The sequence below is a fragment of the Haemorhous mexicanus genome, chromosome 2 (genome assembly GCF_027477595.1).
Source record: "Haemorhous mexicanus isolate bHaeMex1 chromosome 2, bHaeMex1.pri, whole genome shotgun sequence".
NCBI classification, from domain to species: Eukaryota; Metazoa; Chordata; class Aves; order Passeriformes; family Fringillidae; genus Haemorhous; species Haemorhous mexicanus.
In genome coordinates, this window is record NC_082342.1 from 50,837,756 (window position 1) to 50,862,605 (window position 24,850).

The 24,850-nt window shown below is 40.0% G+C and overlaps 1 protein-coding gene across 2 annotated transcripts in view; it reads left to right on the plus strand.

Moving 5' to 3' along the window:
• The first annotated feature begins 228 nt into the window (after positions 1 to 228).
• Positions 229 to 24,850, plus strand: part of WASF3 (WASP family member 3) — a 64,964-nt gene continuing 40,342 nt past the window's right edge. For both annotated transcript variants that reach the window (XM_059838786.1, XM_059838788.1), the window contains exons 1-2: positions 229 to 323; positions 18,431 to 18,521. The gene's annotated coding sequence lies outside the window, so the exon portion shown is untranslated. The remainder of the gene's footprint in view (positions 324 to 18,430; positions 18,522 to 24,850) is intronic.

Here is a 24,850-nt window from a genome sequence, read left to right on the forward strand (position 1 = left end):
AATGAGGAAGGAGGGACGGAATCGCCATCCCCCGCGCCCGGTCGCTCGCCAGCCCCAGGTAGGGGCCGCTGATTGACAGCTGGCACCGCCCCCCGACTCTCTCATTGGTCACTCCCCACGCCGATCAGCGCTAGCGCCGCCGGGACCTGCTTCCCATTGGCGGGCTTCGCCCCGCCCCTCGCGCAGGAATCATAACGGCGGTGAGGGGGCGGGGCCTGCGGCTGAGGGGGCGGGGTGGCGGCGGCTTAGCCCGCGAAGGCGGCGGCGGCTGGAGCGCTGGAACGGCGGCGGCTGGAGCGGGATGGGACGGAACGGGGCGCCAGGTGGGTGCGGGGCTCAGCTCCAGCCCCTCGTAGCCACGGTGCTGGGAGGGCAGGAGGGCGGGTGGCCGCCCTCAGAGGGTCCTTTCTCCGCCTGCGAGGAGCGCGGAGGGGGAGCAGCCGCTTTTTAGCGGTCTCCAGCCCGTGGGGATAATCCCGGCGCTGCCCTGCGGGAGCCCCCTTTCTCCTCCCGGCCGCGGCGGGGGCGCCGGTGGGTCGCTCGGGAGCTGCTGGCTATGCTCCGCTGGCCCGGGCTGAGCTGTCCGTCCTCGGGCCCTCTCGCCTCAGCTTTGTTCCGAGTCCTTCGCCGGCCTCGGCCCCTCGCCGGTCCCCAGAGCCGCGGGGCGCGTTCCGCTTCCCCCCGCGCTCTCGGAGGGAGGCTCCGGAGCCCTCCGTGCGCGGGGTCGGGCACGGGCCCCCGAACTCTTCCCTGTTCCCCGCGGCGCTCCGTTCGGGCATCGGGAACGCGGCGCCCATTCCCGGGAGCCGCCCGCCCGGGGGCTCTTTCCCCGCTCGTGTTCGCCCCCCGAGAGCGGCCCCCGCGGCACCGCCGAGGCTTTCTGATGTCCAGCGCTCTTCAAGCATTTAAGAAATAATCGTCTTTGGCTTTGAAGGGCGCTGGGAGTCCTTGACAGCTCGGGAACTTTTAAACCCTTCCCTGCTCCACCACGTTTGGTTTTTTTTTTTTTTTTTTTTTTTGTTAATTTTCTTTTCCTCTTACTTGGCTCTTAAGTAAATGTGTCGCTGAGAAGAAGCTTGGAGTCTGAGTGAGTGCGGGCGTGTCAAGACAGGGATTTATCTCAACTGCTCAATGTGTAACACTGACCTAAAAGCGGTTAAAAAATGCTTTGTTTATTCTCTTTCTTTCTGATATAGTTCAGTATTCGCTGCAGATAACAGGAGAAGGGCTGGTAGTTTTAGGTTGAGCAGTAATCTGTGAAGTAGGGCCAGTACTTGAGTGATTGGATACAGTTGTGAGATTCCTTGATAGAAAAGCACTTCAAAGCACAAATGGTGTAGTGTGTGTGAAGTTTGTGCAGGAATAGGAAAAAGCTGTACTTCTTTGTGCCTCTTTTGTAAACTGCAGCGAATGAGGGGACAGTATTCCTATTAGAGAAAGATGGGGCAAATTATGAAAGCAGCCAGGAACTTCAAGAAACTAAATCTGGGGATGAGAAGGTTGTTTTTTCTTGCCTATGATTCAAGACTGGCCTTCTTTTTAAAACTTGACATAGGGAATCAAAAAATATTACATTTAGAGGAGACAGACTGTTGTTTTGACTTTGGCTGATACAGTATTTTCCATAAACTAACAGCGAGTGTACTTGAGGAGAGGAATGAAGTAATGGAATAACACCGCAGTTCTTATCCTCCAGTAGGCTGTCCCACACGACAGCGCTCTGTAGTTCAGATGCGAAGTTATGTGGCCTCTAATATATAGAGGCTGACGTGATCAAAATAATTATGCTGCACTAGTGCTCAGGCTGGAAATCTGTGAAAGTTGCTGGTTACAGGGCTTGCAAACTTCAGTGATTGAAGATTAAACTCTCTGTTTGAGCTGTGGAACTGAGCTTTGTCAGTTGTTATGCTATAGCTTTTTGCTTTTTAAGTTCTCATCAGAAGAAAATATGCTAAGATGGAAGGACAGTTATCTGCCCACAGGCCCCAAGTCATTCTTAGTAAGAATTAGGATGTTTTATCTGTAGCTATTCATTTGAGACTAGGACCATACTATGTTTCCCTTAAGTGATGTGGAAACTTGATTTGTTTCCAGCTGAAATCTGGGGATGAGCTGTGCAAAGCAAACTTTTTCTGTCCCTTGCTGGAAGATTAGTTCTGTGTTTATATAGCTAGCAGCAGTATGAATGGAGTTATTAGGCAGTGAACACAGAGGTTTTGTTGTACATGAAATAATGTATAATTGAGCCAGTCCTCTTCTCGTTTTCCATGGCTGTTTTCCTCAAATAAAGAGAAAATAGAAAACATTTTTTTAATCAGATACTGAAACAATAGTCTTGATTATACTCCATAGTTACAGAAATTGAATAGTCTTTGTTAATCTTCCTATTTGTCCATGGAAGTATTAAAAATTACTTTACATACCAGAAATAGAATTGCTTGGGCTTTAAAAAAGTATTTTCATTATGGGAATAAGTTACTGTGGCTTCATGTTTGATTTATATGGTATAACACATGTAACATTTCATAGTTAATAACAGCATAAACCTGTTTTGTTTTTCAGTATATGCTTTATCTGTAAAACGTGCCTCAAGGGATCACGATTTCAGGAGTAGCAATATTAAGTCCTTGTATGTCAGCTACTCTTTAGTGTCCCTACTTTAGCTCAGGTTTATTTACTTTATTCTTCAGTGAGAAGGTACATGCCATTTACTTTTCTGAAACAAGAATAGCACTGTCTGTGGGCAGTATTGCTGTATGGAGGAAAGAGAAAAGCCATCATCTGACAGATGATAGTGTTTTGAAGTGTCTTATACAGTGATGAGAAGGACAGGGTTTCTGGAAAGCTAACCAAACCAGAGCACATTGGTGAAGAATTCCAGAATGCTGATGGTGACTGAGTGTTTCCATCACTGTATCAGTGTCACCTGGACATGAATTAGCTTTCATGCCTTTGCAAGTCTTTGTTTTTTAATTAAACTTCCTGCATGAACAGTCGCATATTAGTGTACTCTTTGTTCTTTTGAGCAGTCTCAGAGCACTGTCTTCCAGAGTTCTCTTGACTGCTTTCTGTGAGGAAGAAGCAAAAAATACTGCTGCAGGTAAATTCAGTCTGCTCTTACAGGCCTGTCTTTAGCTGATGTGTACTTAATGTTGTTTTGTAACTGTACTGGAATCTTGTATAATATGACTCTTCTTGGACTTTTCAATTAGAATGGGATGTGTTATGACTTCCTGGTTCATGTGTGACTCCAGTTAAAATTATTAGACAAGTTGTGGTCATTACTTTTGACTTGTTTTTATTTTATTTTTGCTTGCATAGGATCCTGAGCCACAGGCAGTGTTTCACATGAATTACACTGCTGGTGTAAGTTACTGGCCAGGCTGTGTGTGCCCAGCGGGTTATGATACTAAGTTTTGTACTGATGGGGAGCAATTGGTCTTGTCAGGCTAATTTCTTAGTTCTCTAATCTTAATGGCATGCAGTATGTGGAGATCATTGATAGGATCAGATTACAAATGTCTTCCAGTGTAGGCTATAACTGTACTGTGCCTTTGGAAGCTTCCCTGCGCAATGATGAATCGCAGGCTGTCACTGCTTATTCTCTTAAAAGGAAAGGTGGAGGTAGAGGGTGACTATTAACTTCTCCATATGGGAGGCTGACATACAGAATACCTGTAATCTAAGAAAAATTAGTGTCTTGACCGAGAACTAAATTAAAGCATCTCAAGCCTTAGCTCTGTAGCAGAGCTGCCGTAGCACTTACATTCTCTCCTGAGAACTTGGTCTGCCTGTAGAGGTAAAAAGACAATAATCTCAAGTTACACTAGAATTATTTGTTACAGTTTAACCAAATGTTTTCCTTCACATTTAACTATTGTTTAGATCCAAGCCAACCTTTGATAAAAGTTGATGAAATGTTGCATTGGGTTCTTTTCTTAATTGGTAAAGCACAGTTGTTTTTCAGCCCTCTTCTGAACAAAATTCAAATAATTGAAATATTTTTAGCTACTGATGGATGTAATTTCTTCTGCCACAAGAAGAATCAAAATGCTTGGGAAGAAATTAAGAAATTTGTACAAACAGCTGGAGATCAAAATTGCAGCCTTTGTGCTGAGTTAAGCTGCAAACTTAGAGCTTATCTTTGATTTCTTCATTTTTGGCAGGGGAGGTAGCTGGAGAATTATTTTGAAGGCTTCTGAGTATGGTAAATATTTGGTGGATTTGCTGGTTTTTATTTGTGTTGAGGATTTATAGGTGTCTGGAATTTCAACATGTTGTGAATTAGTTTTTCCTTTCACATATTGAAATATTCTCCTGTTGAACTGATGGTGTTTTGTGCGTCTAGAAATAACCCAGAATGTATGGGGATTTTTTTTTTTTTTGTGGACCTCTCAATTCAGCAGAATTTTAGTTAATCCTTCAAGATTCTGGATCCTCTTCCTATCTAACAAATATAATCTCTTTATTCCAACAGAGATTTGGCAGCCAAATTCAGTGATAGGGGAGAGCATGTGCTTCTACTGAGTGTAAAGCATAGTATGCCACATTTATTAAATATATTGGTTTTGAGTATTTGTTAAACTTGTGTCACTTGCGTGCTTGAACTGATTTACTCTTACATTTTCAAGTGTATGTTTTAGAAGCAGAGAGATTGAAATTGTTATTCAGTACTTCAGCTGACGGATCCCAGATTTCTTGGGCATATTCACAGTGGCAAACTACTTTGCTCATAACAAGTAATAGTTGGAGAGCTTGTGTATGTAATGGGTGATGCATAATGCATCAAAACATGTTAGCAGTATCCAGTGAACGTTGGAATTGATTTCTTGATGTTGGATTTGAAATCCTGTGGTTGAAAAGGTCAGTATCAAGTGATGCTGAGGAAAACCATTCATTTACTATGGATGTGGTGGTGTTGTAGCAGAGCAACAGGCAGCTGTGGAGACTAATGTGCTAGAAGACAAGGCCTGCAAAGCTTGTTTTATTTTGAGACTTCAAACAGCCTTTGGAAACACTACTTTGAGAAGTTCTTCTGCCTCATTACATGTGAATGGATAAATGAAGTTTGAACTTGTGAATTAGAAGGGGGGCTTTAATGGCAAAGTGGCTTTTTAGTTTGTTTTTCTGCAGCAGTTAGGTCTTGCTGATCAGTTTTCTATAGAATGTTGAAATTCTCTGGAACTTATATCAGCACAGATTTACTGCAGAGTTATTTCCTGGGAAAGTAGTGTTTTTCTTTATAAAGCTTGGCTGCTGCTTTGAATGCTTAAACAGCTGCTAACATGGACAAGAATATATCACTTCAAGTGAAGCCTTTGATTTCATGCTGAATTTGAAGACACTCTTGTATCAATGTTTTTTGCACGTGGGATACTGAAGTTTCTTCTCACCTCTGCATGTCAGCTTGAGCTGGAGTGGAGCTGCAGTTAAATCTGTTAATCTTAAATCATATTTAAAGAGGATGTCTTGGTACAGTTATACTAGTGGTTTGGTTACAGTATCAGATTATTTAACTGAATAGTAGGAGAAGTGTATTTGCATTGCTAGACAAGCAGATGTGCAAGCCATGTGCTTTCCATCCATTCTTCTTTTGGCAGAAAGAACCAGGAACTAGCATTTCAGCAGCTCCTTTTTTTTTTTTTCCCCTAGATGGAGGAGAACTTGTCTCCTGCTCAGCCAGCTTGCTTCTCTTGAAGCTTTCCCTTCCATCCTACAGGTCTTGTACATGTTCACTGTAGCAGTCATCAAGCACTGCTCATGCTCTTGTAGACTATGCTGGAATTTCAGTTGTCCTTTGATTCAGGGTGGGTAGCTCCACACAAGCACATAGTGAACATTAGGAGCTCCACCTAGTTATAGCTCAAGCTATTCATGCTGTAAAGACAGACCTTCATGTCCAGTTGCTGAATTTCTGTACTGGATTTGCACTGGTAATGACAAGAGAATCTTCCATGATGGTGAACTAATAAGTGGTAAGGTTTTTAGCCTTAAGGATTTTTATCATCCCAAAATAGCTGCATCTGAAATACTAATGTAACATGATTGGGATTCTAATTTTTTTCTAGAATACGTGCCATCTTACTGGTGAAGGTGTGTGCTTTGAGAAGTGTTGTTCTGGTTGCTGTGCTAACAATTCTGAGAGCCTTGGATCTGCAGCTTGCTGCCATGCTTGGTCACACAGCTGGCTGAAGCACTGTCTGACTAGTTGGCTTGGTGCTGGAGCAGGTTTAGCAATCTTCTGTAATTTCTCTGTCTTGGAGGGTGGTGGCAAGATTCTGTTCAATGGGATTTGGAATTCTGTTTGCAAAAACTGGGGAGAAGGAGATGATACTCCACAGTTGGGAAAAATTTCAGAACTTCTGTTGTCTTAGCTGCTTGGAATGGACTAAATATTTTACATTATTTAGTAAATTGGTCTATTACTATTTCTGTGCATTATTAATGAAGGACAGAGTCAAATATTGTGGCAGACTGCGCCCTCATCTTAAATCTCTGGCTTTCTGAAATGTACAGAAATAAATCTTATATAGTATATAGTCCAATCTGCATGTTTCTGTTAACCATTTTGTCCCTTAATCTGAAACTATTGAGGCAGCAGTGAAATAACAACCTTTACTGGATATGTAGTCTGTATTACTGCTGTCTGTGACAATGACTTCTGAAACCCCAAATTCGTTGCCTTCTCTCCCCGTTTCATGCTTTAAAATGAAGCTGTTAAATGCTTTGTGTGCCACTTCCTCATTTGCATTTTCTGTTCCACTTCCTCTTGCTGCAAACTCTCGCTGATGCATTTTTTCTGAAGTCTTTTACTTCCCTTCGAAAGTCGCTCCTACATCCCAGTATTCCCCATAAAAAAAGACAAACATTATGATGAACTTCTGCTTTGTGTCATTTCTAGTAAAACCCACTGATGCCTTATTTTTAGAGAGTGAAATACTTGGAGATGTAAAAAAACCAAACCCCAGCAAAAACCACAAAAAACACCCTTCCCAGTTGCCACGTGCATCCCCAAAGAAATATAAAATGGAGGGAAGTAGATGCAAGACATGAAGTGTAAATCCTTGCCAAATGTAAATCCTTTTTCCCTTAGCTGAGTGAACTGCTTACTATCAAATTTCTTTAAGCCACAGAATGTTGGTTTTGGCAGGAACATCAGAAAGAGTTTTCTTTCTTTTAAACAGTTGTTGTTTGGAAAACAAGCATATGTTTGGCATCATTGTAGACTTCTAAAAGAGGAAAAAGTGATTTTATTTTGAAAACATATAGTAGAATTGTATTTTCAGCAGAATCAAATGTTAAATGCTTCTGGAAGCTTAAATATAATAGTGTGTCCATACAGTTGGTTGTCAAGGTTGAAACAACAAGCACAGTTAGCCCCGAAGCTGCTAAATGCTAATCCAAGCTTGGCAAGTATTTTTCTCAGCCAAGTGAGCTGAGGAAGTTAGAGAAGCACATAGGCAGCCTGTAATAATCAAGTTTTTTAAAGCAAACTTAAATGTTGAGGTTCAGTCATAAAAAATGCAGACTTATTTTATACTTTTGGTAATGGTGATGTTAACTGTAAGACCCATGACTGTGAATCTGTAGTTTGAGTATCCCCACTATTATTCATCTTGGTGGAATTATTGCTGTTAATGCTTTTGAATATGAAGCATTAAAAAGTATACTGAATTAGGTTTTGTGAACCGAAGGGATGACGGTCTAAATAGTGAAGAGCTTTGATTTGTTGGTCAAAGAAAGATAACTTTCTTCATGCCTCATCACAGGACAATAAACACAGCATAGAGCAGTCCAGGTTACTCAACTAAGTTTGTGTAGGCTCATTCAGTTATAGGGATAGGCTAAGAAATGAGAAAAATGATGTGTTTTAGCACTGGGTGGGAAACATCAGGGAGACTGAACTGTTAGGGTTAAAGTATGGGTGTTGAATCTAGAGGAATAAAACCAGTGAATTTAACTGAGGGTTACTGAGAGTTGTTATAATCTCTTTGAGATGTTTAACCTGATATTTTAGAGCTAAAATATAGAGAGACCTTCAAACAAAAGCTTGTCTGAGATACAAAGCTTGAAGGACAAGTGTTCTTTTGTCAGAAGTGTATTTTTGGGGCTTCTAAATCCACTTTGAACAAAATACTAAAATAAATGTAACTGTAGGAAGATAAGACTTAGAAATAATTGAATTCCACTGTGGATTAGTTAATTTGCATTATATTAGTAGTGTTCTCTGAAATATGCTTTCCATACTTTTTTTGCTCATTTCTGCAGGTGTATAACGAAGTGTTCATGCTCTTTTCTTGTTCAAAGCATATAGGACTTGATGATTTAAATCAGATTCTTATTGGGTATTAAAAGAAGAATAAACTTGGCCAAAGTGGGAACCTTAAGCAGTATGGTTTTTTTTGTATGCTGGAAACAACTTTTGGTGATTCTGCATATAAGAGAATGTGTCCTATGGAACAGCTGGCCCATAAGAAGTAGTTTTGTTGCAGAACAGACTTACTTACATATTAACTTGGTAATAGGCTACTCCTAAATAAATGCCTTTCTCAAGGGCAAAATATATTGTTATACTTGAAAATGAGGTAGTTGTAAAAACATTGGATCTTCAAAGTGTTGGGGGAACTTACCTCTTAAAAAAAGAGTGTGATTCCCATGATAATCTGCAGCAAGGCTTTCCAAAATAACAAAGCCAGTATTCATCTGCACTGTGCAGAAGGAAACACTATATCATTTGGGATCAGATGATAGTTTTAAGTGGTACTTCATAAAGGAGGCTTTGAAAAAAAACCAGCAAACCCCAAACATCAACAAAAACCTCCAAACAAACAAGGTTCCACGTCTTCTTGGATGATATGTTTTAGTTCATTGTAGTTGATGCAGAATTTGCCGGAGGTTTCATAACCTGTAATAACATGAATAGTCAGCTCAAATGATCGTGATGCTTACACCTCCTCAGCACTTGTTGGTCATAGAGGTCATGTCTGAAGAGCTGCGTGAGCACCGAGGTCAGGTGTGGTGGAAGAGTAAAGGCATCAAGTTCTGCCTCTGCTGTTTCTCTACTTGCAGCCTTCCACCCATCTGCAGTGCATGTGCTGGTGCTCTTTGAACAAAAGCTTAATGCACAGCATATCAGTAGTTTTAATTGAGCTTCCCTGTTTAGCTGTATTTTATTCCTCTACTGCTCTCTGGCCAGCACCAAGCAGCTGTTAAATAAAGAGGGGAAAAAGGAAGCCATGTGTCACAGCTGTGCAGCTCTGGTCCTGCCTTCTGGGAAGTGGAGTTGTTACTCTTCAAAGCATTGTGTGGTTTCTGCATTTTATATGGAGGTGGGAAGAGGTGGATTTGAAGCTCTGCTGGGTTTCCTGCTGTGTTTTCTCTCTTTCCATCCCAGAATGAAGTGGTCAGTAATATCCAGAATATCGTTGCTTCCGTTTCTGAATGTAAGCCACACATTGCTCTGGAGCTGTCAGCTGCTGCCTGGGCAGGCATGCCATTGCCCTGGGACATGGCATCCATTCTTTCCTGTGGCACATCCTCTGCCTCCACTCCTGCCTACATAGGGTTAAACAGAATATCTGCTCTTCAAATGAAAAAAAAATCTTGCACGTTTATTGGCAGCCCATGTCTTTCAGCAACCAGTTGCCACATTAAATGTTTATTTTTTTTTCCCAAAAGTCAAGATATTTTGCATCTTACATGATGTAAATCTGTATTTAATTATTGAAAATCTAAATTATTTATAGTTTTCAAAATGTTAATAGAGGAAGGCAAAATTGAAATGGGTATTTTCTGGTTGTTGGAAGACTGAGGAAGGGAGGCAGACAAGAAACCAATCCAGAATAGGATAATTTACCAGCAATCACATTATTGTGGAGACCTCTGAGGTGTATATATTGTATGTATTAAGTAATTTAGGTTTTCTTTGTGGTCACATCATCTCTTAGTTATTGTTTCTAAATATCTTAATGGAAGTTACTTTGTAAGATGCTGCATTTGTGGCAGTTGACTGCCTCTTCTTCCTCCCCGCAGTAGAAAATACTAAACATGGCTGTGAATGTCATAGTGAAGTAATCTGAAGGATAAGATTTATTAACTTTATGGGAATATGTAGTGGGAACAGGTAAAATTAGTCTCTTTAATTAGTATCAACTGTGTGGTGTTGAATCTGTTGGTAAGGCAGTAGGTGACCTGGATGGGTTATGTGATTAGGGTAATCAAGTTGATATTTTTCATCACCCATATTAAAAAAAAAGTATTTTAAAATTCCTTTTTATGAAAACAGGTCTTAATTAAAACCATAAAAATCCCATGGTAACAGCAGGAATGATTGTTTTAAGCCACTTCAGCCTTCTTTTCAAAAGAAAAAGTGGACTTTATTTCACATACTTCTGGATTTCTGGTGATTTGTTTGATCTTCCTAAACTGCTAAGCTTCTCTACATTGAGTGAGATTTGAGGTCACAGATCCATGCAAAACTGCTTTAGTTTAACTGGCTTATAAATAAAAATGTTTATAACAAAAAAGACCCAGAAGAAACAAACAAAACTGTCTGTTGAATCTGGCCCTTTAAAAACAGGAGGGGGGAGGGAAAAAAACCCAAGAGAAACTGGGGTAGACCTGAACCATGTAGCTAATGCTAAAGTATGCCAGTCTCTTTCAAGAACAGCTTTCCAGCTGGGATGAAATAAGGAATAATTCAATACATAAATTTCACCTGTTTAAAAGCTTTCATTTCTGTCCCTCCCTTCTCACCCGCCTCATTTCTTTACATAATAATGTCCTTGATTGAACCCCACAGGTCAGCTGTAAGGAGTCATTAACTGTTGAATTGCATCGAGTTTTAATGTTATAAATGGTGGCTCTTTAATGATTAATCTGTATGAAACCTCTGTCTGTTTGAAAATAATTTATATGGTTTTTGAGATTTTAAAACTGGGGGGAAACCCCACACATTTCACAAATACCTTTGTAGTGATAAAACATACTGGTTTTATGTATATAGAGAGATCTGTATCTGTGTACACAAGGCTTTATAAATGAAATAACTACAGCATTAGCTTCAGGGCTGACCAAAAGTTAAAGTATGTCCTTAGGGATATTGTTCAAATGCCTCTTAAACACTGTCAGGGGTTGAGGCAAAAACCACCTCTCTAGAAAGCCTGTTTGAGTGTGTGACCCCTCCCTTGGTGGTGAAACACTTCCTACTGTCCAGCCTGAACCTCCCCTGGAGCAGCTTTGAACCATTCCCATGCATCCTGGGTCCCAAGAAGCAGAGCTCAATAGTTCTCTTTTCACATCCCTTGGGAAGCTGTGGAGAGCAGTAAGGTCACCACTCAGCCTCTCTTTGTCCAAACTAGACAAACTCCAACTCCTCAGCCACTCATTACAGGACTTTTCCTCACAAGCCCTTCTCCAGCTTTGTTGAGCCTCTCTAGACACATTCAAGCACCTTCACAGCCTTCATAAATTGTGCAGCTGAGAACAGCAGACAGTCCTTGAGGTGAGGCTACTGCAACACTGAATGCAGCAGGACAATCTCTTCTTTTGCCTGGCTGGTGATGCTGGTTTGGGGTTTGCCCTCTTGTCTGCCAGGACTCACTGCTGACTCGGACTGAGCTTCTGCTCACCATGTACTCCAGATCCCTCTCTCTTCCAGTTTATACTTGCGTCTGACATTGTGCACCTGGGACAAAGTAGTCTGGCATTTGGACTTGTTAAATTTCATGCTATAAATCATAGTCCAGTGTTCCAGGCTATGTAGATCCCCCTCCACAAAGCTCCCTGTTTCTCATGAAAGCCAGAAGCACCTCCCAGTTTGGTATCTGCAGCAAACTCAGTAAAGGTGCAATGCACTCCTGCATCCAGAGTTCATTGGGAAGTACAGGAACAGGACTGGCCCTGGAACTGACCCCTGAGGGGCACTGCTGGGGACCAGTCACCAGCTGGATGTGGCCCCCTTCACTTAACAACCCTCTGAGCTCTGCCCTTCTGCCGGTCCTTCACCCAGCACACTACTGAACCTACTTGTCCTGCAGCTGGACAACTTGTCCAGAAAGATGCTGTGACAGTATCAAAAGCTTTTCTAAAAATCCAGGAAAAGGCATCTACTGCCTTCCCTTTGTTAGATCTGTAACCTCTTCGGAAAAGGTTACCAAATTAGCTTATTAGTTACGACTTTCCTTTTGTGAACCCATATTGACTGTGCGTGATAATTGCATTATTCTTTAAATGCCTTTCAGTATTACCCAGTATAGTCTTTTCTTCCATAATTTTTCCAAGAGCTGAGGCTACATTAATAGGTCTGTAGTTTCTTGGATCTTCCTTCATGCCTTCCTTGTAAATTGGAGTAAAACTAGATCCGGATCAGCAGGGACCCCTCTCGACTCTGAAGACTTTTGGTAGATGATGGACAGGGGTGCTTGTGAAGCGTCCACTGGTTCCTTCAGAACTCTGGGATGAATCCCATCATTCCCCATGGAATTGAAAATACTCAATTGATTAAAAATATTCAGCTGATCCTTTAGAATTTCACTGTCCATAAATGGAAACTCAGTGTTCCCACACTCATGGTCTTCCATCTTGGGAGTGGGCAGCCCCAGGTCCATCAGTATTGTGACTGAAGCAACCTGACCAGCAGATTGAGGGAGGTGATTTTCAACTTCTGCTTCACTCTTGTGAGATCCCACCTGCAGTGCTGCATCCAGCTCTGAGGCCCAACCTAAGAAGGACGTGTTGGAGCAAGTCCAGAGGAAGGCCGTGAAACTAATCAGAGGGCTGTACCACATCTCCTGTGAACACAGGCTCAGGGAGCTGGGGCTGTTCAGCCTGGGGAGGAGAAGGCTTTTTGTGACAGGACAAGAGGTAATGGCTTTATACTGAAGGAGAGTAGATAAGAAGTTTTTTACTCAGAGGGTGGTGAGGCACTGGAACAAGTTGTGGATTCCCCATCCCTGGAAGTGTTCAAGGTCAGGTGGCTCTGAGCAGCCTGGGATAGTGGAAGGTGTCTCTGCCCATGGCAGAGGGTTTGGAACAAGATGATCATTAAAGTCACTTCCAACCTAAGCCATTCTGTAATGGAGAAAAACCACTGATGGCCATTGTTTTTAATTCACCCCTAGCAGTCACTTAATCATCTCCCACAAGTCCAATGTTTTCTTTTAGACCTCTTGCTATTTATATACTTTAAAAAGCCATTTTAAGGGATATTAAAGCAGTTCCCAATGGAAGCAAGCTTCATATCTCAGTTGCGTTTTTTTTAACAAAGGATGTGGCCTCTTAGGAGGATGTAATAACAGGGAAAGTGAATTTTTTTCCATATATCTACCCGGCTCTAGATCACAAAGCATTATTCTGTCTGCTAGGGTGAAGGATGTGCCTTCTATTCTACAAACATTAAATCCGAGTGCTCTTACGTTTTTTTATTTCTCTTTCACCACCAAGCTGTGGGGAAATTAGCCATGGAGTGATGTGAGTTGTTGCTTTCAGCTAGATCCAGATGTAAAAATATGTCTTGGCCCTGAATGGGGTGTGCTAGAGAGGGCAGCTGCTTGCTTGATCCAGGCTGTGACCATCTGCATAATTCTGATTCCATGGAATGGAAGCTGGCTGTCAGCTATAGCAGTACTAAGTTGTTTAGTAGGTCCTTGGTGCTGCCTCCTTCCCTGTTGCACTTCTTTATTGGTGTGCTGTTTTTTCCTCTTTTTAAAAACCACATCAGTTCTGTTTAATTTCTCTTTTTTTCCTGGACATTATGAAACCTACTAGATTTCATTTTCTCAATCTTGAGGTGTCTAATTTGTGGTTTGTGTGTGTGTGTGTATATATAGTTTTTTGGCTAATGCTTTTCAGCTGAGTTCTGTGGCCTGTGCTGATTCATGCTTTCCTTACTCTGCCACTTCTCTCTAACACAGTGAAACTGTAGAGTACAACATGCATGACCCTCTACTATTTCTGGAAATGTGTGAGTGAAGAAAATATTAAGTTTTGTTCAGCACAAGGTGAAATCTGTTATTTGATTTGAATGTTGGCTGTTTATGACCTGACAATATTTTTTGATTGATTTTTGTCACCAAATTCAGGTGCTTTAATGAAGCATTTAACTTGAAAGTCACATCACATAGCCTTGGACTAATCCCCTTAATGAACCCACAGGTTTTCTGTCTGGAGTACTTACACAAAGCATTTGTCTAGATATTCATGCTTTTTAGCAGTGCCTGCTATCAACAAGAAGTGAGTTTCAATGCTCCAGAAAGTGCAATTTAAGGGACTTTTCTATTTCAAGAAACATATTCTTAAATATTAGTAACTGAAAAACTGTGCTATGTAGTGCTGGGTGGGTAACAACTGAAATTAGAGATACTGTCTGCTGAGGATGAGCCACTTTTAGTGTTGTTACATGAAAGTAGGGATCCACTTGAGTAAAGGCATCAGCATTCCTTTTGTGAAACATTAGGGATACGTCTCTACAAGTTAGGAGTGGAGCTAGGAGGGAGCTCTTTGCTCTTCTGTAAAGATGTGTGCTCTGACCTTCTGGAAAGGAGTGCAGGGCTGTATTGGTAGAAGGAGTAGGCTGATAGTACAGAAGACTTGTACTGTGATATTATGGTTGTTATCTGTGAAGAATTTTGGGATGGTGAATGCTGCCAGCAAACCTTTTCAAATGTTTGAAAACATTTTGATATTGATATCCCATCTGAAATCTGTTCCTTTTCAGAGGTATTGGCCTTTTGTCTTTGCTGGTGATGGAAGAACCCTCTCTTTTTGGATCAAAGACAGGAGAGCTACTTCCTGTCTCTTGTGATTGGTACTAGTCATTTGTGGTATAATCTTTGTTTGGTTTCATTTGCAGTAAAGAGTCAGTGCTGACCATAGAAGAGAGTGTAGTCCTGGGCAGGCCTCTTGTTGAGACACCAAAGAAGTGATAGAGGTGGGAATGGTTCTGCTTCTTACCAGTGAAGACCATCTGACATCTGACAAGCCACAGCTGTTACTGGCTGGCTTGTAGGCTTGATGGGCTGGCTTTTGTAGATTGCAGAATCTCTGACGATCAAGTGTTTAACCTCAGATAAATTCCACAGGATGTTTAGGATTTTGCAAGCCTGCTGTTTAGATGGGTTTCCTCTGTCCAGTACTGAAGGACTGCTATACTCAGTCAAGTAGTGAATATTTGTACCATAATCCTGCAAGTGAAATGGAATAAAAGAGACACCAGGAACGCCACACAGGTTGGATTTTTTTACTTTATCTGCCTGTGCGCTGAAGAAAAATTTCTAGAACTTGAACTTCTTTGTTCCTTGGAAGGAATTGGTGACAAAGGACACACTGGGTGTGGTGACTAAGTCTGACTGTCAGAGTGGTTCTCAAGAAGATGAAGAGTGGGAAAGTATCCCTTGAGGGCTTGTCAAAGGTTGCTCTCTACGCAGGTTGCTCTCTGCACTCCAAGTACAGTGTTTACCCCAAGTAATTTTGCATTTCTGGATGCTGCAGAGGCTCATGGATTAGCCAACAGTGAGTGAATCTTTAATTAAAGACCACCTGGAAAACATGAGTTGCCATGTCTTTATGCTGCTCCTGTTCTGTGCTTGAATTTAAGACTGGGATATGGAGCAATCTAGTTTAGAAATTTAAAGATAGTCTAGTTTAAAGAGAATAAACTTTTGAGTTGTCTTGATGAATCTTATGAAAGCTGCTTAAGATGTGCTCCTGAGAGGCCCCTCAGTTTTAAGTAACTGATTGTATGGCTCTATTATAGAAAAGCCCCTGTCCTTCTGTAGAAGTACATAAGATCAAGGGGGACCTAACTGCTAATTGATGTGTGGTTCTATTCGTTGAAGACTTCAGAACCTGTCTGGGTTTTCCAAATGTGTGTTGCAGTTACAGTAGTTTCTAAGATTGAATTTCATACTTTTAAGATTGAATACATGCACAAATTTAACAAGGCAAACCAGTACTGAAGTTTTAAACCACTTTGTTTTTTTGTGTGTATGCATTGGTAATGCAGTTACTTGAAGTCAAACTACAGTGGTAAGCTTTGGGTCTCCATATATGAAAACATATTTTAAAAACCCTCCCCCTACCCCAGAAAGCAGACTTAAAAATAAAATCCTTTTTTCACCATTTTCATGATGACCTGCCATTTGGATACTTTTAATCCTCAATCTGTGTAAAAGTTATGTCTTGCATTAAATCCTTTATGTTTCTTTCCTGTGGATTTCTGAAGTAATCCTCTGTGTGCCATATAGCTTGTTCTTCAAATTGCTTGCCTATAATATTCTCATTTCTAGAGTTTTGTTTAGAAAGCTTTAAAACAACTATTTTAAACAAAATTCAGTTGGATATAAATTTCTTACCAGAAGTCAGTGTTACACATTCTGCATGTCTAAATTCTTATCCTATTGAAACTGTTTAGTACTTTCTGTAATTTAGTCAGCGAATGCATCAAATGGGGCACTTGGCAGAGGAGTCAGTGATGTTCTTGATAATGAGTAAGAATCTTTTTATAATGCTTTTGTTGGTTTGGTTTTTTTTTTTTTCCCCTCTTGGGGATTTCATGGGAAAGAAAGAATCCATTCAAAAGGGAATGTGTGTGTTTTCACAGTTGGGCAATAGATAGGTATTGCTGGACTGTTAGTGGTGTACCAAAACATATTTTCCTTCCTGTATCTTGTGTTTTCATTATAGTTATGTATCTTAAATGTGGAACACATAGAGAGTCCAACACTTTGTCTCTGGCTTATCCTGGGCCTTTTTCAATATTCTACTTTAAAAAAAAAAAAGAATCAAAAATCTGATTGCAAAAAAAAAATATCTAAAACTGCTTGGCATTGACTACGTCTTGATGTTTTTATTTAGCCACATAAGGATTTATACTGAAATACACGTTAAGATAGTTGATTTGATTTTCACTGTGAAAGCTGAGATTTGTCTTTACGGTGTGGTAGTTCTCAGCTTTTCTATCCCTTTATAGGTTCTATATTGTTGATCTGAGTGAGTTCTTTCATCACAAAATTGATTCAGGGATCCTATTTATGTAGTGCAGCACTGCAGACAGTGTGTTAATGTAAATGATGGAAGTAAACTGCAGCATGTGGGCAAAAACGTGTCACTCATGTGGGGAACTGAGAACTTCCTGAAGTGCCTTTGCTGCTGAGGATAACGTAATGTGTAAATACATTCTCAGACACCCTCGTAGTACTAGAGGGTTTAAGATCTAAATGAAGTTCCAGTCATGTTGTACTGCAAGTGCTCTATAATGTCTGTTCCGTAGTGTTGTTAATGTTAATCCCACGCCCATCTTATGTTAACTTTCCCTGTATAGTACATCTGTCCTGGTAATGAGGACATGAATGAATTGTATGTATGTGAGCCTTTATAATGTGTCTCTTTAATTTTTCTCTAAGCACATAAACACTTAAGTGAGGACCAAGACCTTGGCCAACTGGTAGATTTTGCAAGCAGGTTAACTAGAGGACAGTATTTTATTTGGAATAGGTGGTTACTGCACCAGTGGAATCAAGATCTGGGCACCTTAAAGCTGTGGTATTCGGAGGGAGAATGAAGGAATGTGAGCAAGGCAGGTGGTGACAGTGACCAAGCAGGACCCTGCTGTCTTGCCTTTGAGAAATCTATGTGGTGACTTGAACAGTATCGTGCTCTTCTAGATGCTTTGTCTTTCTTATACATCACGGTTTATAGTTGTGTCCTTGAGATAAAGAAGTTTTTTTCCTCTTGCAAATTTTAATTGTCTAAAATATTTAGGCAAATAAAATGCATAGAAGCACTTCTTTAAAATTCTGTCAGTAGCATCAGCCTTCTCTAAGCAAGTGATCTGTTTTAGAGATCATTTTTATATAGTTCTAGCAGAAAGGGCATTTATATCTTAACTGCAAAAAACCTTAATTTCTAAAAATTTAGTGTATGACTAAGTGCTAATCTATAAGTCACAGTGTTCTCTTGATGCTAGGAACTGTAATATTTTCATGGAAACATCTCACTATTTAATTTTTGCGAGAGATTCTCTTTGCTTTTTTTAGTCCATTTTAATGTGTTTCTGTTCAGTAATATTTCATTTGCTGTGAAGAATCTCAGAGGGATCTAAGACTGCTGTTTTATTGTGCATTACTGTAGGCTGTTACATCATTTTTCCATCCCTGCAGTCTTCAAGTGGGTAAATGTTACTTTCTCTGCTGATACTGAGATTTAAAAATTGATTATAAAATAACACAAGCTGTTTCGTTACCTTGAAAAAAATTAAGCTGTATCATGAAATATTTAGCACAAAATGGTTAAAACTGTCTGGATTCTACTCATGCATATTTGACTAAGGTTTTTTTTTTTTAGCTGATTACTGAACAGAGCCCCTGTCTTAATGCATATTTTTAATTATTCTGTTACTGAAAGACTAAGTTAGATTTGTCTTTGTTTGCAGAAAAAGCCACCTGAGTGTTCCAGGAAGTCAGAGAACAGCTGTCTTCTCAAAGGCATAAACAGGACGGATATTCCACGCTCCTTTTTAAATGGTAAGTTGTTCAAGAGAGCTCTTGCTGAACGTTCCTTGTCACCTACATTGTGTTTGTGTGAATCTCTTACAAACAGCTTGGACGACTGTGAGAAGTCCCTCAAACTGAAGACCAGTGATGAATTTTAGAAACTTTTCTGGAAGGTGTTGAGTTAGCCTTGGGAAGGAGGTTTATATTTTTGTGATATTGAAGATGTGCTGTATTAGGCCCTGAAACAAATGTCAAAAGCATCCCTCACCCAGGTGACTGGTAGCGTTTAAATACTAATCTTATTGTGTAGAAACCGAAATAAATTTACTTTATTCATGGTTGTTCATGAGCTGCTGGATTTATAAATTTGCATCTGTTAATTACTTTTACCCTGTATAATCTGTACTTTGTTGATGTATTGTCTAAGAGATTTAAACTAAATCTGCTGAAGTTGAATGTTTGTTGGCATCAAAGTACAACGGATAATAAAAGATTTGTACTTATTGATATTAAACTAGCTGTGTGGGGAAATATTTCCCTGCCTCCAGTCTGTCTCACTGCCACACTCATCACCAGGGACCCTTAGATAAGGATTATCTGTTAGTGTTGCTGGCAGAGTAGCACTTCCCTCACTGTGTGACATAAGAGGTGGGACACACCTGAGGATGGGTGCTAATGAAGGACTGCTGGCAATGTGCAGACAATTTTGTTACAGTAAGTAAAGCTGATAGGTGTGTGGATGTATGTATTTACAGGGAGCTGCAGCTTGTTGGCATCTGCAGTGGGAGAGAGAAAGTTTTTGAACAGGGGGAGAAGCTGAAAAGCAGATTTGTTGTTCTTCCTTCTGAGAGGATGAGGTTAAAAGTAGTATTAGCTACCTGTAGGAGAGACTGTTTTCTTCCTGCATTGCACACTGCAGTGCTGCCTTTGGCAGAAACCACGGCCAGCCTTGCTTCAAGGTCTCTGAGAACAGTAAAGTATGCAGCAGTGCTTTAGGAGGCTGTTTAGGATACTGTTCTCCCGTGTCCTAGAGATGACTCTGTCTATAACCCTGCCTATGATCCTTTGCCACACTTTCCCCCTCAGCTGAAATTCATTTATGCTTCATTTCAGTTTTGAGTTCTGAGGATATGCTTGATGATACTCAAGATGCTTTTCAGTATATATGTTCTCAAAGAGATTATACTTTAAGTTGGGAAAAGGAAGACTTCTGGAAAATGTGTGCGTTCACAATTTCAAGTAGGAAACTGTTTTGAGGAATGAAGTAGAATAAGGAAGCAATATGGTGCACACTGGAGTGGAGAGTTATGGTAACAGCTTTTGAAGGAGAAGGGTTAAAGAAAACCCACTCTTTCCCCCTTTGCCCCTCTTGTATTGCCCATTAAATGGAAAGGTAAATCAATGGTTATAAACTGAAATTGTTTGGAAAAAAGATCTCTTGCTGTAAATGTCAAAAGTGGAGGAAGTGTGTCAGGGAAAGTAAGTGGTCTGTAAAAAAAAAAAAGGGGTAAACCAAATGGGCATATCCAAAATTGAAAATATGCTTCATTACTAGATTATTAGATTAGCATATTGCTTATTATTTAATGAAGCAGTGAATGTTACAGCACTGTTACATTTCAGTTGTGTTTCATGCTGCATGGAAACATCCTTGCTTTTATTCGCGGGAAGCTATAGAAATCAGTTACTACAGGAATAAGAACCTTGGTTTTTGAATATTTTACCTAGGTTATATTTATTAATAAAGCTTCGAAAATTATTTTGAGTTATTTGCTGTTCATTCTCAGTGTAATTTTATCAAGTATTTTCTGTTTCTTTGTGCAGTTTAAGCTCAGCTTTCATGTAGAGTTTAATTGAAGTGTCAAGTGTTTAACTAGTCTGGTTTAATGTAACTGATGGGTGTATAAAGACAATGCTGAACATACTTGAAAATATCAGCCTTTAAGGTTTTTTAAAAAATATTAAAACCTAATTCTAGTGAACAAATTCTAATTTTTCATTAACATTGATCATTCATGGATCACAAACATTTGGATTGGACGTACAATTTGGAAACTACCTGATCAATAAAATGAGAAACTTGTATTTAAAAAAAATAATTGATTTCTACAGAAATGTAATATATTTTTGTTTTAAATTTCTATTCAAACAATTTCACTTACAAGTCAATAAAAAATTTAAACAATTAATTAAACAACTAATTCACCTGCATGTGTAGTAAGGCATTTGACTTGAAATTAAGTCGCTCATTTTGTCACTTGGATTATAGTTGTGCCTTGTCTTGCTTCTCTGGACTTCCTACTATGTTTTGCTAATATAAATGCCCCCAAAAAGTTGTCAGATATTGTTGTCAAATATTAAAAATTACATTAAACGCGAAACACTACAGTACAAAAGTATCTTCCACAGAGAAAGTTAGAGAGCATGCAGTGAGGAATGAAATACCAGATGCAGGGCTTGAAAACAGCCTCTGATGCTTACTAGCCCCAGCTGTCAATTCAGTAGACTACTCTTTTGTCATCACATACAAATATTCTAAGAAATACACCTTTACACTTATTTTGGCAGGTAAAAATACTGTGTATTCAGTTACATGTTTTGAAAAAAAGATATTAAAATTATGTTTGTGATTGCTGTGTGGATAATACTCTAGTTTTTAGAAATACTTTTATTGGGAAAGCAGCTTGGATATTTTCATTCAGGGTTAAACCAAATTTATATGCCAAGACTTTTGCCTGTACTGTCTGACTTTCAGTTGTGTAATCTGTATCCTTTAACCTTCATGGCTGCTTAATTATAGTTATTCAGTAACTTACATGTTTGATTTAAAACAAACTGTTAAAAATAGTCCCCTGAAAGAAAGCAGCTTTTTAGATTGGGGCAGACTGAGTGTGAAAAGTAGGTTGGGCAGGAGAGAAATAGTCTCTGGAGAATGGTGGAGGGTTTTTGGACTACTTGACCAGCCAAAAACTGGATCGCTAATTGTGTAGCGGTGGATGGGGGGAGTAGCAGGACAGTGTTTAGCTAGTGGTCTCCCAGGGGGGAAAAAGACCTGTGAGAAAGGTGAAAGTCTGTGGAATTCTTGCATTGCAAATGGTAAAGCCAAAATGAGGTGGAACTGGTTTTGGGAGAGACTAACTTAAAACGTGTTAGAGAAATGATCACAGATTTCCATCTCCATGCATTTTTGATGAGCCGTTTCTTGTTTTCTATCTGATTTTGATGTTAGGAGAGGCTGAATATTTCAGCTTAGCTCTTGCCTGTCTGGGGTTAAACTGTTTTCAGTATGTACTTATTTACATTTTGGACTTGACTGCGTGGAGTTGAATTAAATTGCAGCCTGGCAAAATGGGTTTGATGTTAGCAAATTTCTTCTCTTTGTGTATTAAAACTGGTGTCTGCACTGTGAGAGCCTTAGCATGCTCATCACATATAGAAGTAATCTTTGTTATCACTGTCTGAGACTGGGAAATTTTCATTTCTGCAAATAAATGCAGTCATTGGCCTCTTCTCTGAACTTTTCTGTGATTGGCATCATAATAACTTCCCTCTGAATTATGCAGCTAGTGCACAGGGATCTGCTTGAAGATGAGGTTTAAATCTTGGTTGCCTGTGCAATGATTAAATAAATCAGCTTCTAAATTTAACTGATGTAGTTAAATTACTTCTTGAACTGTGTGTAGATTAGTCTCTAATGGCTTGATTTTTTCCATATGTGCTTGTAGTCTATGTAGATTATACTGATTATTTTAAAGTGTAGTTAAGAGCAACGTAAGTATTGATAGATTTGTTACATAATTTGGTGGGGTGTATGGAAGATCCATGTAATCACAGATAACTTTAAATTACAGTCTTTGAGAGTTGGAGTCAATGTGTTTGTGCCTACAGTCACCCTGTCAGTCCATAAAAACAAACTGGTCTCCAGTCACAATGGGTTTTGCTTGCTTTGATGTGATTCTCAACCTCAGGAAGGGTGCCAACAACCACAGCATTGCCCCTGGAGCCTCATCACAGAGATGGCAATAGCAGGCCTTTTTCTGTTTAGCAGCCAGCTGGTCACAGCTGTAGTTAAGAAATCTATTCCTCTTGGATTGGGGGATCTCATCAGCTCAATGGGTTTTAAACTAATAATTGCATTTCACAGGAGAAGATTCTATCACCAATATAACAGCAACAGCACTGCTGCGAGGGAGGCAAGTTTAGAGTAGGTTCACTTCAGAATTCAGCATATTTCTTTGTTTCTGTAGTATATTTAAAGAAAAATAAAAACTTCTTGAATATTAACATGCCAGGATTTAATTCCCCCTCCCCCCCATTGTTTTCACTTCAACATGGTTAGGTTCAAAATCTACTTTCTAGTGTTAAGAATGAACATCTAGGAAATCTTTTTGTTCAAAGCAATTTAATGATAGGAAATACTGAAAGTGTTTTGATCCAGTATGCAAAATATTTTGAGGCAAACTCATGGCAAAGTTCACTACTAACCATTGTGGAACTGGAGGGGTGAAAAACATCAGCTGGGTTTTTCTTTCTTTGGAAATAGGTGCCCTAATTGATTTCCAGCTGCTTTCTTTAAGTTTACAAGCGACTGCTTGATCATGAGGATCTAGATGGCTGCCCTTTCTTTTTTAAATTCAGGAATAAAGTTAAAGCATATTTCATCAATACTCATTGCAGTGTTATACTTTTACTTGTAAATAATACATTTAACATTTAAAGCTTCCTCATTTGTTATTTGGTTTGTGTATTTCACGGAATGGGTCAGGTTGGATGGGACCACAGTCATCATCTGGTCCAATATCCCTTGCTCAAGCAAAGTCTTCCCAGACCACATGGCACAGGGCATGTCCACATGGCTGCCCAGAGAGGGTGTGGAGTGTCCCTCACTGGAGATGTTCTTGAACATCTCCAGTGAGCGACACTCCACACCCTCTCTGGGCAGCCTGTTCCAGTGTGCAATCACTGCACACTGAAGAAGTCCTTCCTCATGTTCTGGTGAAACTTCCTGTGGATCGGTTTCTGTCCGTTGCCTCTTGTCGTGCTGTTTGGCGCCACTGAGAAGAGCCTTCAAGATAAAACAGACTGCCCTGAAATTATCTGGTTGCAACTACGAGGTAGCCTCAGCTATGCATTAGAACAGTTTAAAATGAGGCATTAATGGCTCCTTATACTTCAAAAATAGAGTGCTGAGTCTTTGCAGATAGCCACCTGGTCTGTAATCTGTCAGCATTTAGTAAGCTAGGTGCATTTTCCTTATTGTGTTGGTAGAAGCAGCATTTACTTCTGAGGGTTTGTGGAAAGGGTTGACAAGTTTTGGGGTGTGTTGGAAGAGATTTCATGTTCAAATAAGAACAGCCTTTGAATAGGACTGACAGTGGGAGGGAGTTTGGAATGTTTCTGGGGAGTGGATAGGAAAGGGGGAGGAGCAGCTACCCCATCTCATTCTTTTAGTTACTGGACTCTTTCTTCTGAGAGTAAGAAACAGTCTTTAAAATCTGTCTCTGAATAGTAAACACTTTCAATAATTTAAAAAAAAAAAAAAGTTTTGTACCAAATAGGACAAACACTGGATTGTAAAACTGCAGGAGTGAAAGGGTAATCAAAAGAATTAGTTTATCTCTCTCCTCTTAGCTACCAATACCTCCAACTCTTGTTGGACCAGCTGGCAACTTCCAAAGCAGCAGTGAGACATGGCATTGCAGAAGTGAGGTGTGGAGAGCAGAGTCCAGGTGAGTAGAGGAAAGCAGCTGTAGGGCCTGTGAAGGACACATATCTTGGTTGCTGTGTCGGCTGCTGGAGTGGTGAATATGCAAAGCAGCGGTGCTGGATCTGAAGGAGGAGATAAAGCACTAGTAGTAGGACTTGTGTAAAGGAGGAGAAGGTTGGACTGTGGCTCTTAAAATATGGGCAGGGCATCCTATAATCTGTATAAAACTGAGTGGCTTCAGGTGTTTGGCTGTGGGATGCTGATAGATGCAATTGTGAAATATGAATGGGAACATTTCAACATGCAGTCTGCCTGTTTGCATTTTATGACTAGTGATTAATGGTAAACGGCTAAAGAAATATTCTGTTCTCTGTGAATTACAAGATCAATTTGGATTAAATTTGGATTTTAGATTGAAAACATAGAGGGAATGGTTCCTTAATTTTTTGTAATGGTTTGTCCTTGATTCTACCTTAGTCTCTTGGAAAGAAAAAAGGGACCTTCACAATTTACCAGGAGCTAAGGGCAACTACTTTTCTTGAGATGTGATGGTACCTTTCATCAGATAAGTGACTTTTTGTTCCTGAGAAGAGGATACTAATTTTTGTCTGGAATTGTTATCCACGCTTCTGTTTCAGAGTACTGTGTATTT